A 14,699-nucleotide genomic window follows, 5' to 3' on the forward strand; every position below is an offset into this window, starting at 1 on the left:
GAAGAGTATCCAGGCTGACAAGTGGCAAGTAATATTCAGCCCACAGGAATGCCAGACCATGACCATCACCAATAAAATACAATCTAACCTGCCCCTTGGCATTCAATGGTGTTACTATCACTGAAACCCCCCAGTATCAGATTCCTGGTGGGTAATCATTGCTCAGAAACTCACTGGTCTCGCCACATGAACACAGTAACTATAAGTGCAGGTCCGAAGCTAGGAATACAGCGGCGAGTAACTCACATCCTGACTTCCAAAAGTCTGTCCATCGTCGACAATGCATAAGTCAGAAGTGTGATAGGAGGCTCCCAAATTACCTGGATGAGTGCAGCCCCAACAACACTCAAGAAGCTTTATTCCATCTAGGACAAAGCAGCCAGTTTGACTGTCCCTTCATCCACAATGCTCCACCATCAACGCTCAGCAGCAGCAGCAGCAGTGTGTTACTATCTACATGCTGCAATGAAATGATTCACCAAAGATCCTCAGATAGTATCTTCCCAACTCACGACTATGTCTATCTAGAAGGAGAAGGGCTACAGATGTATGGGAATACCATCATCTTCAGGTTCCCTCCAAGCCAGTCACCATCCTGACTTGGAAATATATCACCGCTCCTTCACAGTCACTGGGTCAGAATCCTGGGATTCCCTTCCTAATGGCATTGGAGGTCAACCACAGCAGGTGGACTGCAGCGTTGAACAAAGCAGCTCACCACCACCTTCTCAAGGGCAACTAGGGACAGGCAATAAATGCTGGCCCAGCCAGTGGCACCCAGATTCACGAAATAAATAAATAGAAATTAACAGAGGACGGTTGCTGAGGTGTCGCAGGGATCGGTGCTTGGGGCCCAGCTGTTCACAATGCCCTTTAAACATTTGGTTGCTGGAATCAGATACAATATATCCCAGCCTGCTGACAGCACGAACGGATGTGGGATTATGAGTGGGTGAGGAGGATGTAAAAAAGCACCGAGAAGATTAAGACAAGTGCAGTGAATGGGTCAATACGTGACAGATGGAGAACAATGTGGATAGAGGTGACAGTATGCCCTTTGATGGAAATGATAAATTGGCAGCCTACCATTTGAAAAGGATGGGTTGAAACATGTTGATCCACAAAGGGACGGATGTTCCTTCTTGTTGTTTCCTTCTGCATAAATATCTGAGGCCCATGCACCGCAATGGGTTCTGCAACCAGAAGTCAATACTGGGCATGGCATTGGCACGCTGTCCAGTGTACTCAGATCCACCAAGTGGGGAGCTGCAACACAGAAAAAGATCTCCATTTCCTTGTACACCAGTCGCTGAAAGTAATATTGCAGAAACAGAAAGTAGTGAGGAAGGTAAATGGTGTGTTGACCTTCATTTCTTGGGGATGTGAGCCCAGGAGGAAAGGTGTCTTACTGCAGCTGTACAGGCCCTATGGTGAGACCCCGTCTTGAACATTGTGCAGTATTGTGTGCAGTTTTGGTCTCCTTACCTAATAAAGGACAAACCTGACATTGATGGAGAGCAGTGAAGGATGAGCAGACTGATCTCTGGGATGACGGGCTTGTTGTGGGAGCAGAGTTTGGGGTAAGTGGGCCAGTGTTCCATGGGGTTTAGGAAGATGAGTGGAGATCTCAGTGAAATATACAAAACTCTGACAGGGTGAGACAGATTGGAAGCAGGGTCGATAATTCCCTTGGCTGGGACTTCTAAAGAAAGGGGCCACAGTATTAGGTACAGGCAGTCACTCTGCATTGAGATGAGAATAAATGCCTGCACCCACTGACTGGGGAACCTGGGGAATTCACTCGCACCTGGAATTCGAGACACTGATTATAAATAAGGATTTAGAGACAGTAAAGGAATGGTGGGAGAGCAGGGGTACGGTATGGAAATGAAGTGCCAACCATCATTATATTGAATTGGTTAGCAAACTCGATGGACCAAACGTACGACTGCACCGCCTATTTAAGAACTTCTCAAAGTTACTCACATTAACGGACATGTATATCGTGTGGAGCAAGTGCATTGAGGAGATTTTTTCCATGAACTAGAATGGGGGAGGCTAAATGTGTTTTCCATTCCAGATGTTTCTGTGCAGTCTATGGGAAAGCTCTGTAAATGCTGTCACAAGCTCTCAGATGTAAGGAAGGAGGTTTCTGCAGGGTCGACATGACTATGTTCCCATTCCCTTTTCCGACATTGATGCTGAGTCCGGGTGTTCTGTCCGGTTTCATCCTTTCAGACCTCGGAGTAGTTTGATATAAATGAGTGCCCTTGCTTGGCAATTTCAGAGACCATTGAAATGTTTACAACATGTCAGGGTCTTTGGAGTCACTTTTAGGTCAGCCCAGGAAATCACGGGAGATTCACTTTCTAAAAGTACATTGGAGAAGGAAATTCTGTTTATAATCCATATTGGCTTCAAGATCACTGTTACTGACTCCAGATTTTAGATCTCGATATTTTATTAATTGTCTTTAACTTCCATCCGCTGCCAGAGCATTAGCCTGGTCTGTCAAAAACCAGGCTAATGCTCTGGCAGGTTATTTCTGTGCTGCTTGACAGCTCTGTCAAAAAGAACTCCCACCTATTTGACTGTCATGATGGGACTGAGGAGGTGGTAATTGGTCAGATTGTAATTATTCCCGTCTTAAGGAACGGGACATAGCTGAGTAATTTTCCACATTGCCAGGGAGATGTCAGAGTTGGAGCTGGAATGGAAAAGCTTCCCTAGGAACACGGCTTGTTGTGCAGCACATGTCTGCAGTCCTATTGCAGGAATGGAGTCAGGACCTATTGCATGTGTCGTATCGACTGTGTTCACCAGTTTCTTCATGTCACGGGCAGCGAATCAAATTGGTTGAAGACTGCCATCTGTGATTTTGTGGGCATCATAATGAGGGTGATGTGTATCATCGACTCAACACTTCTGGCAGAAGATGGTGCAGATAAAACATCCTTCTCTTTTACACTGATGTGCAGGTCTGTTCCATTATTTACGATGGGGAATGTTTGTGGAGCCCTCTCCTCCAGTCATTTAGAACATAGAACATAGAAGAATACAGCGCAGTACAGGCCCTTGGGCCCTCGATGTTGCGCCGATCCAAGCCCACCTGAACTACACTAACCCACTATCCTCCATATACCTATCCAATGCCCTCTTAAATGCCCATAAAGAGGGAGAGTCCACCACTGTTACTGGCAGGGCATTCCATGAACTAACGACTCACTGAGTGAAGAACCTACCCCTAACATCAGTCCTATATCTACCCCCCCTTAATTTAAAGCTATGCCCCCTTGTAATACCCGACTCAACACGCGGGAAAAGGTTCATACTGTCGACCCTATCTAACCCCCTAATCATTTGTTTAATCATCCATCACCATTTATGACTGAATGTGACAGGACTGCAAGACTTCGTTCAGATTTGTTGGTCATGTCTGGTAGCTTTAATGAGTTAGCATCAGTTGTTATGGTTCTGTTCGCCGAGCTCGAAATTTTTGTTGCAAACGTTTCATCCCCTGTTTAGGTGACATCCTCAGTGTTTGGGAGCCTCCTGTGAAGCGGTTCTGTGGTGTTTCCTCCGGTATTTATAGTGGCCTGTCCCTGCCGCTTCTGGTTGTCAGTTTCAGCTGTCCGCTGTAGTGGCCGGTATATTGGGTCCAGGTCGATGTGTTTGTTGATGGAGTTTGTAGATGAGTGTCATGCTTCTAGGAATTCCCTGGCTGTTCTTTGTTTGGCTTGCCTGATAATGGTAGTGTTGTCCCAGTCGAATTCATGTTGCTTGTCGTCTTCGTGTGTGGCTACTAAGGATAGCTGGTCGTGTCGTTTCGTGGCTAGTTGGTGTTCATGGATGCGGATCGTTAGCTGTCTTCCTGTTTGCCCTATGTAGTGTTTTGTGCAGTCCTTGCATGGGATTTTGTACAAATCTTCACCCAAACTTTGAGTTAGCATCAGATTAAGGTTCATGTGGTTCTGACTCTGACATGTTCACCCACACTCGTCACTGAGCCAGAGATGGTGTTGATGGTAATGACAGACTGAGGTGTTATCCTGGGCAAAAAGTTACAGATTGCGGTTGAATGCAGGTCTGCCTCTCCTGCTGCTGTGGTCTACAGCATTACATGAATACGCAGTTTCGAGCTGCAATACCTGCAACGCAATTCTGTTGTCTGTTCCCCAATTCTCACTGACACCCATTCACCCATCAGCCCTGAACTCAGTGACCTAACCTGGTTTCTGATGTGGAAATACTTCCATTTTCATACTCTCATTCTGCCGAGGGTCTGTCTCCCCGGGACATGCTTCCAAACTGACACAATCCGCAAAAGCATTTAACTGATCTTAATTCAAATGTTTAATTCACCTGAATCTTTTTCCTTGAGAAATACCATCTTCTGTGTTTAAAGTCAATGTGTTTCCTTTGTTTCTTTCCCTGACCATGATTAAGAGCTTTGTAGTGTCAGTGATGCCAGCATTATGTAGTTTCAGAGCCAATAAATTCTCTGGATTCCCAATCATCTTCACCACATTGTAAATTATCTGTTTTGGTTTGATGCCTTATCACTCATGGCTGCCTTGTTCTCCCATGAGCATGTTTCAATTTCTTGGGGTTGCATTTCTGGTATTATCTTTCGAATTATCCCCCGAACCTCCTCTCATTGCTGCTCCATGGTCTTACCTGCTCAGCTCCCCTTCCAATTAACTCTGGCCAGCTCCACCCGCATGTCCTTGTCGTTACATTGCTTAATTATAACCACATTACATCTTGAACAGAGCATTAGATATAAACTGAAAGAAGGAGTTTTGGGAGATGGGACACGAAGAATAATTCGTGGATTTCTTAACTAGATACAAAGGGACAATGAGAAAGAGGATATCGATATGGAGATGTGGAAAATGAGAAAACGACATTATCGAAAGAAGTAGATGAACATCCCTCAATGTTTTGGCAATGCCTGTGTGCTGTGGTCCTTTGTACAGTGCATGCACAACAGAGTAATATGTTCAAATGCTGAGTCTGATGCCAGAATATTTATCTCCAATAATATGACAGACTTGTTCTTTCCAATATGCTTTGGAAAGAACACAGCAGGCCAACATATTGAAAACCCGGAAGAAAGGGGATTAACTAAAATGATTTGGGACATCAGAATCAAGATTTTGGAGCACACTTCCTGGTAAGAATGTGAGACTAGAATTGGGAATCCCAGAAAAGGAGGAAACGTTGAGAGGATCAAATCATGTTTTAATGTTTTATCAATTTTATACATCATATGCATCATTTTTCGTTAACTGTGTCTCTGTTGTTCATTGACAATGTGTTGTGTACATATGAAAAATGCTACTAATCTGCACACACACATTGATTAAACAGTGTATATAAAATCATTTTTCCACCATTAAAACTACAAGGACATGCGGGTGGAGCTGTTGTCGTGTTACGAGGATACATGAACACCAACTAGCCACCAAAAGTCATGACGCACTATCACTATGTTCCATAAATACAAAGAAGGTCACCACTTTGACTGAGACAAAGCACACACACACACACATACTAAGACACGCAAGGACCTTCTTAAAGGAATGGTATTCTAACCAGAAATCCATCAATAAACGCATCAATTTAGATACTGTCTGCATTCTCTTGTTAAAATAACCGGAAATGTCATCACCCACTTTAAGAAACCAAGACCTATAAATAGAGAGGCGGGACATACCACCAGAGCTTCAGCAGATACTCTGACTGATGATGTCACCTAGTGGAATTTATGAGTTCTCTGTCTCTCACGTTTTTACAGATTATGATGTGAAGTGAGCATTTCTCGGCGTGTGGTTTTAATTTACAGAGGGGTTCGACATTGATGTCATAACAGTTTGGGGCCTTGCCATTTGGCACTTGGACCAACGTGAACAGATTTGAGATACAATAGGCCCCAGAAAATTCCAACTCATTGCAATTAGTGACTTTGATCTTCAAATAAAACCAGTGGGAAAATTCGTTTTATTTTGTTACTTGTGGTTGGTTAAATGAAAAGTGAGGGAAATGGCTTTAAACATTACTAAAGAGGTTCCCAACTTTTCCAAGAAGTTTAGAAAGACAGAAGGAGGACATTTTTTAGAATTAGCAAATAGGTTGGAATTGTGTTTAACCAGGGATAAAAGAGAAGTTGAAATTGTAATGGAGTTGGTCAAGCACTTTGATGTATCAGAGAAACAGGCAACTGCAGTAGAGTTATAAAAACTTAAATTGCAAATGTGGCAACTGGAGTTAGAAGATAAATAAAGGGACGGAAACAGAGAGAGAGACGAAAGTGAAAGAGAGGAAAAAGAAAGAGAGAGGGGATTTGAAATTCAGAAGTTGGGAATTAGACAAGAAAGTTAAATTAACAGGATGGAAGTGAAGGGAGAACGTAGGGATGAATACAACTAGGTTAGTAACTTGCCATATTTCGGTGAGAAAAATGTCAACATCTTTTTTATTTAATTTGAAAAAATGGCTAGGCAGATGACGTGTACAGTGAACTTGTGGGTAATGCTAGTTCAGACTAAGCTGGTGGGCACAGCTGGTGAGATATGTGCAGCACTGTCAGATGAGGGATCAAGAGATTATCAAGATGTCAAACTGGCTATTTTGATTGGTTATGATTTGGTACTAGAAGCATATAGACAGAAGTTCAGAAAAATAGAGAAGGAACCAGGTCAGACGTATATTGAGTTTGAAAGAATTAACCAGTGATTTTTACAGGTGGGTACTGGCCTTAAAAATGGATAAAACCTGTGAGGCTTGAAGGGAGATTATTCTGCTGGAGAAGTTAAAAGACTCACTTCTAGAGATAGTAAGAATTCATGTGAATGAATAGAAAGTTCAAGAAGTGAGAAGCGCCGCAGAAATGGCAGGTAAATATGCATTGTGGCATGTGATGAAATTTAGCTTCTGGCAGGAATTTCATCCTGTGAGGGATAGACATTTGGAGAATGGACGATCACACATTACAAAGCGAACGGTAGCTCACAATAGTTTACCACAGGTGAAGAAAGAAGCCCAAGAGGGTTGAAAGATGGTGAAAGGCCTCCGGTGCTCTCACTGCAACGGAGTGGAACACATAAACTTACAGTGCTGGTGGTTTAAAAAGGGCACAGGGAAAAAAGTTGTTTTCACTGCAGTAAGCTGGGACACACCGTGCTGGGAGTTAAAGGAAAACACTTTGGGGAAAGATGCGGTAGAAGAGGCTAAGCCTAGTGGCATTAGTGAAACTAGTAAAGGAGACGCCAAGTGGAGCCGAGGAGCTGCAGGAAATTGTACAGGCGAGGCAAGGGCTGCGTATGGAGGCAGTGCCTGATCTCTCTAAAGAATTCACCTCTGTAGATAAAGTTTACACAGAAAGAACGGGGGAGTTGGACAAGAAGTTAGAATTTTGTGAGATACGGGATCTGCTCAGTCTCTAATAGTTGAGAAGTGAGGCACCGGAAAAGCACAACAGATCAGGCAGCATCCAAACAGCAGGACAATCGAATATCAGGCAGAAACCCATCGTCAGGAACATGGTGGGGGGACAAGGGGGCTGAAAGATAAAAACGAGGGTAGTAGCTGAGCTGGTGGGAGGGTCACTGGGAAGGCAATAAGAAGATGTAGGTGGGAGTGATAGTGATATGTCGGAGGGTAGGGTGGAGTCGATAGATGGAAACGAAGATGGCTAGTTAGGGTAGTCCGAGAGGGCAGTGCTAGTTTGAACAGTTGGATCGGGGAAAGGTTGGTGGAGGGGAGATTTGGAATTTGGTGAAGTCAACGTTGATGCTGTACAGTTTGAATGTTCCAGCTGTCCTACCACCGATAGGAGTCCTATCACCCTCCTGTCCGACCTACCACCATCATACCCCGCTTGCATCTACCTATCGCCTTCCAAGCTCCCTTTCACCTATCTCTACCCCTACCCTCCCATTTATTTCTCAAACTCCTTCCCCCTCCCTTACCTCCCACTTTCCTGATGAAAAGCATTTATGCCTGAAACGTCAACGCCCCTGCACCTCGGATGCTGCCAAAGTGCTGTGCTTTTCCAGCCCTACACTTTTCAACTCTCATCTCCAGCATCTGCAGCCCTCACTTTCTCTCACCCTCTAATAGTAAGAAATGAAAGTGTCTTTCACTCTTTCTGGCATGTTAATCAAGAGCATGTTAATTGTGGAAGGGGGACAGAAATTAAGCATTCCCTTGTGTAACATCAGGATGGGATTCCAAATCAAGATAAGGGAAGTAACAGTAACAGTGAGTAACAGAGTGTCAGTTCCAGGAATACAGTTTATTCTTGGGAACGATTTAGCAGGAGGCGAGGTGCGATAGGCACCCCTTGTGGTGGAGCAGCCAAAGGAAGACGAGGGAATTGGTGAGTTAAAAGAAAATTAACCAGGAATTTTTCCAGACTGTGTAGTAACAAGATCCCACTGTCAGAAGTTACAGCAGGAAGGACAAACAAACGAAAAAGACAAATGGGTTGATGCTCAATGAACTGACCCCCTGTTAGATGTAACGGTGCAGGAAAAACCTGAACAGGCGCAGAAAAGGAATCAGAATATATTGTTGAACGTTATTAACTTAAAGATAGAACCATAAAATTAAAATGGAGACCCCGATAGGTTACTGCAGAAGGGAAATGGGCCGATGTGCACCAGATTGTGTTAGCAGTAACGTACAGTGTTACAGGTAGCTCATAAACTAACTGCAGGCGGTCACTTAGGTGGACAGAAGACTCAGGCTAAGGTACAGAAGCATTTCTAGTGGCCTGGAATGCGCAAGGACGCTGTTAATTTTTGTTGTACGTGACATACATACCAAATGGTAGGTAAGTAACAGGCGGTAATAAAACCAGCACCTTTCTTGCCAAATCCTGCATTCGAAGAACCTTGCACGTGGGTTATGATTAATTGTGTAGCTCCCCTTTCTAAAGTAAAAGTGGAAACCAATATTTGCTGACCATAGTGGATGCGTCTACCAGATTTCCAGAGGCAATTCCATTATTGGAGTGTCAAGGCAAAAAGGGAGGTGGAGGAGCTGGTACCTTTCTTTACTCACTGTGGACTGCCCAGAGAGATTCAGTCAGATCAAGGGTCCCATTTTACCACTCAACTGTTTAAGGAAGTCATAGATGGCTTAGGAATACAACACTTCAAATCATGGGCGTCCCATCCTGAATCCCAGGGAGCCTTGGAAAGTTAGCATCAGACGCTGAAGACTATGTTAACAGCGTACTGTCAGGGTTGGCCAAATGATTGGGATAAAGGTGCCCCATTAAATTGTTTGCAATTAGAGATGCCCCAAATAAATATACTCACTTTACTTCCTTTGAGTTAATATTCGTACATGAAGTGAGAGCTCCTTTGAAATTAATTAAATATAAATTGACAGGACCGAAGTCGGAAATCTCACACCTGGATTATGTGTATGAGGTGAAGGAGAGAATAGATGGAGTAGGTGAGTTTGCTAAACAGTATCTGAAGAGCACAACATAGAGTGAAGCAGGTGGCAGATAAAAACACTGAAAATTTGAAGATTTCCCGTGGGGATGACGTATTAGTATTGCCACCAGTGGTAAGAAATCTCTTCAAAGCCAGGTTTAGTGGCCCCTTTCAAATTAAAAAAAAATGTGGAGTCAGTTAAACTATCTAGTAAAGATCCCAGAGATGACAAAAAACTTTACCGAGTATTTCATATGAATGAATAATGCACCACCACATTTAAGACTCGGAAACAGAGCTGTGGCCAGATGAACAAATTGTGCAGGTTATCTGTATGATGTTGTGATCTTTAGCAAGTGATTGAAAGCTCCCATGTTACAGTTGACAGAGCATGTTGAACGATTACAAAAAGCAAACTTGGGAATAAACTTAAAGAAAACAGAATTCTTGAAAGCAGAGGGGACGTTCCTGGGACATTACATTGGCCATGGTAGGTTGCCTCCATGGAACACAAAGACGAAGGGCTTTGAGGAATTTCTATGACCATCCTCGCAGAAAGAGGTGCTTCGATGTTTGGAACTGAGTGGATTCTATCAGAAGTTTGTTCCAAACTTCAGCAGTGTATGGGCACCACTGATGGATTTATTAAAGAAGAACACAGAATTGTGGTGGACAGAACAATGCCAGGAGGCATTTGAGAATTTTAAAGCAGGATTAATCACTGCACCAGTTTTAGCTGCACCAAATATTCTGAAACCCTTTGAAAATTGTGTTTGATTTTCGGGATATAGGGCTCGGAGATGTATTGATACAGAAAGATGATGATGGAACTGAATGGCTAATTGGCTACTTGTCGAAAAAACTCAATATCCACCAGAAAAAAAAACAAAATCTCCATTATTGAACAAGAATGATTAAGTTTCACACTGGCCTGACAATATTTTAATGTGTATATGACAAACAAATTGTCGGCGATGGTTGTGGACAATGACAAATCTCTCGCATTTTTTGGAATAGTTAAAGAGCAGAATATGAGACTATTTCATTGGAGTCTTACCTTACCGACTTTAAACTCACAAAATGTACATGCTGCGGCTCCTACAATGTGATAGCAGATGTGTTTTCGCGGATTTAAAGGAAAAAGTATAGGTAAGATTTGCCTTCTTCCAGTGTTATAATGGTGTGCAGAATTAATATGAATGATATAACTGAGATGAATACTTTTGTATTTCATAAAATTGGGATTAAGAATTAGAGGAAAAGAAATGTAGCCATCTTTTCATTCTGCTGTTTCATTTTATTTCCTGAAGTGAGGAGATGTTACGAAGCCAAAAACATGTAGGGTACTTTAAAACAGAACGGGTTTTGCCGAATAGAAATTATAGCCACAGATGCCAGCTAAAGGTCAAACTATTCCACACGTCACCATTAGCTGAGAAATAGATACCTGAGTTTTGGTTGCTGTTTTGACAGCCATTCAAATGCAACCAAAGAGTTTAAATAACGCTCAGGAAACCAGAAGCCAACAGAATTTGAATATTATTGTTTGGATAGCTGGACAGCAACCAAATTATGAGAATTACTATATCATGGGGAGTATACAAATCCAGCATTTTGAACACTGGTGGGAGAGCTACTGCCATCCAACAGCAGAGCCACTGCTGTAGAGCAGGAGTGCTAACTGGCCATCTCAAACACTCTCTATCAAAGATACATGTTCATGCAAACGTACTTGCAATAAAAAAAATGACCCAGGGAGATCAGCAGCTGAAAGAGTGAACACAGTGGGGAAGATAGAGACTGTGTGGTCTTGAGATTGTAATGTTTAATATGTGGGCTGTTGGAACAGCATATTTTACAGAGTTGGAGTCAGATAGTAAGTAGCTTGTATTTGTGAATAGTTGATGTTTAGTGTTCACTATTAAAGTTAAGAAACAAACTTGTTAACTTTTGTTTAAATAGTCGAATATAGGAGATCTGTGTCACTCATATTTTAACAGATTACGAAGTGAGGCGAGCTTTTCTGGGTGTTTGGTTTTCATTAACAGAGGGGTTCATCACCACCTTGTAAATGTCCATCCACGTTAGCCCCATTTCCCTGCAGTTGGCCCATATCCTTCCAGTCCTTTCCTATCGACATATTTATCCAAATGCATTGAAATGTTGTTAATGTTCACCCCCCAACCACATCTGCTGGCAGCTCATCCATGTGCCAGCCTCTGTGTAAAGAAGTAACCCCTCAGGTTCCCTTTTATTCCTTCCCCTCGAACCTTAAACTGATCCCCTCTAATCCTCAATTCTGTACACCTGGGAAAAAAGACTGAGATCATTAACCCTAGCCATACCCCTCGAAATTTTATACAGCACGAAAAGGACTCCCTCAGTCTCCTACACTTTAACGAAAAGGTCCTAGCTTGTCCAACCTCTCCCTATAACGCAGACCATTGGGTCCTGGCAACGTCTTTGTAAATTTCTTCTGCACTCTTTCTAATTTAATAACATCTTGCCTATAACAAGGTTACAAAAACTGAACACAATACTCCAAGTGCGGCCGTACCAAAGTCCTGTGTAACTGTAGTTTAAGTTCCCAAATTCTATACTCAATATCCTGCCTGATGAAGGCCAATGTGCTAAAAGCCTTCTTCACTGCCCTGTCTACCTGTGACTCTACTCTGAGAGAACCGTGCCCGTGAAAACCAAGGTCTCTCTGCCCAATGCACCCCTTAAGACCCTCCCATTCACCGTGAAACTCCTACCTTGATTTGAGTTTCCAAAATGCAAGACCTCACACATCTATATTAAATTTCATTTGCCATTTCTCGGCCCACTTCCCCACCTGATTAAAGTCCTGCTGCAATTTCTGATCAACTTCCTCACTGATCACGCTACCACTTATTTTAGTGTCGTCTGCAAACGTACTAATCATGCCTTGTACATTCTCAACCAAATCATAGATAACAAACAGCAATGGACACAGCCTCCAGTCTGACTATCATCCTTCCACTAAACCCTCTGCTTCCGATCATCAACCCAACCGTGTATCCGACTGGCCAGTTCCCCCAGCATTCCACGTGATGGAACTTTCCAGAGCAGCCTGTCATGTGGAATCTTATCAAAGGCCTTACTGAAATCCATAGAGACTAAATTTACAGCTTTGTCCTCGCAAACCTTCCTGGTCACTTTATCAAAGAACGCTAACAAATTTGGGGAGCATGATCGCCCACTCACAAGTCTACTGTGACTGTTTTGAATCAAACCCTGTGTAAGTAACGGGTGCAGTCAATGGCATGCTGTCCTTCACTGTAAGATGATTCGAGTACATAAGTAAAGCCATCTTCCTGCTGTTGTAGAGCCTTGCGGAGAGAGCTTTTGGGACACTCTCTACAGATTTGATCTCCTTTGTAAGGAATGATCTCCTTCCCACAGATACAGATGGCGGTATCATGAGGGTAGAGTGAAGAACCTGAGAGTTTAATCTGCAAAGCTGTGAAATACGAAGCAATGGTGATGCTGAAACGAGGTGTAGCAGGTGTATTTCCAAAAGACACATTGATAGGGTGAGAAATTCCATACTTTACCCAGGACTGATTGGTGTGATTTATTGTCACGTGTACCTCAGTACAAGGAAACACTTTCTTTCTGAGCAGTGGAGGCAGATCATAGTAAGCATGGCCAGATAGATCATAGTGTGGAAATAGATTTCGACAGAGTAAGGCATACAGGTTACACTGCACAAGACAAGCACACGACAAGATCAACATGAGCAAGATCAGCATTATTTGAACATAGAGAGTCGATTAATCAGTCTAACGTGACTTTCCTAATAGTTTATATGCCTAAATTAACTATCCCCATGTTATTGTGCAGTCGGCATGTGAGCCCGTACTGAACGTCAGGTTGCATATAATCCCCAACAGCAGCCACAGTACCTTCGATCTGAAACAGGACACCAACTTCCGCCCTACATAGAGAACACCAGGCTGGCTTCTTGGAAATGGAAGGTGCCTTCTTGAGACTTCACACAAGACATATGGCTTCCCTCCTCACCACTAGAAAACCACGTTAAAGTCCCACGTGTGTATCATGAGCAACGGAGCCAGAAGGAACAACGTGGAGCAGTCTGTCTGTGCAGCCTCTGCTCCACTTGTTCATCATGTTGGAGCATCAATCTGGAGACAGTGAGGACTGCTGATGCTGGAGATTGTAGTAGAGAGTAGATTGTTGGAATAGCACAGCAGGTCAGGCAGCTCCGAGGAGCAAGGGAATCCACGTTTTGGGCATAAGCCATTCATCAGTAATCAGCATCAATTCCCTCATTCTGTCCCTTTGCAAGTGCGTTGAGGGGAAATGGCCTCGTACTGTTCCCGTGTAAGTGACTTAAGGGCTGAATGGCCTCCTTCTGTTACTGTGTAATAGACTGAAGGAGCTGAATGGCCTCATCGTGTTGCTGTGGAAGTGGCTTTAGGGGCCGAATGGCCTTCCCCTGTTCCCGTGTAAGAGACTCCAGGGGCTGAATGGCCTCCTCCTATTCCTGTGTAAGTGACGCAAGTGACTGAATGGCTTCTTCCTCTTCCGATTGGACAGGACCAAGGGCCTGATTGAGTTACCCCTAGTTCCTGTTTGACAGCTCGATGTGCTGACAAGTGTGATGATGCTGCAGGCTTTGAGAGGTTCTTTTGTCCTGGTTTCTTTTCAGAGAGAGATTGAATGATCGTTACCAAACTGGTTAGTTAAGGCCACTGAGTAAACAGCTAGGGAGGTTTTGGGTTAATTTTAATGCAGACTGAATGGGTGTGGCCAGCTCTCACAAATTACGATCTCTGGGTTTTGGTTTCTAAGTAGCATCAGAAACTATTGGGGTCTCCACAGAGTTGGAAGCTTCAGTGACTATCTCCTGGCTGCTACTCTCTCTGAATTTTCTCTTGGTGCTGTTTTTAATTCCTGGATTAGAGAAATGTTTGTGACAATCTGTGTCTGAATTTTCCTTTTTGCCAGGGGCTGTGTTTATGGGATTTTCCTATATTGGTTCAGTTAATTAGTAATAGTTCCTAGATTTGTTATTCTGTTAACTTGTCCAATAGAACTACATTTTTCTAAATTTCTCTTTCTTTGCTTTCATTTTATCTTTCGTATTTCAATAAATGGTGTTTAGCTTCATACCGAGTAGTTTGACCTGTCACATTGCATCTGGAACAATTACTTTATATTCCGTTTCAAATAAAAAAAAAGAGTCTAGGTTACCGCCTT

Source organism: Chiloscyllium plagiosum, unplaced genomic scaffold (assembly GCF_037043375.1).
Source record: "Chiloscyllium plagiosum isolate Xiang-an unplaced genomic scaffold, Cpla_swu_hap1 HiC_scaffold_39, whole genome shotgun sequence".
In the NCBI taxonomy this organism is placed as follows: domain Eukaryota; kingdom Metazoa; phylum Chordata; class Chondrichthyes; order Orectolobiformes; family Hemiscylliidae; genus Chiloscyllium; species Chiloscyllium plagiosum.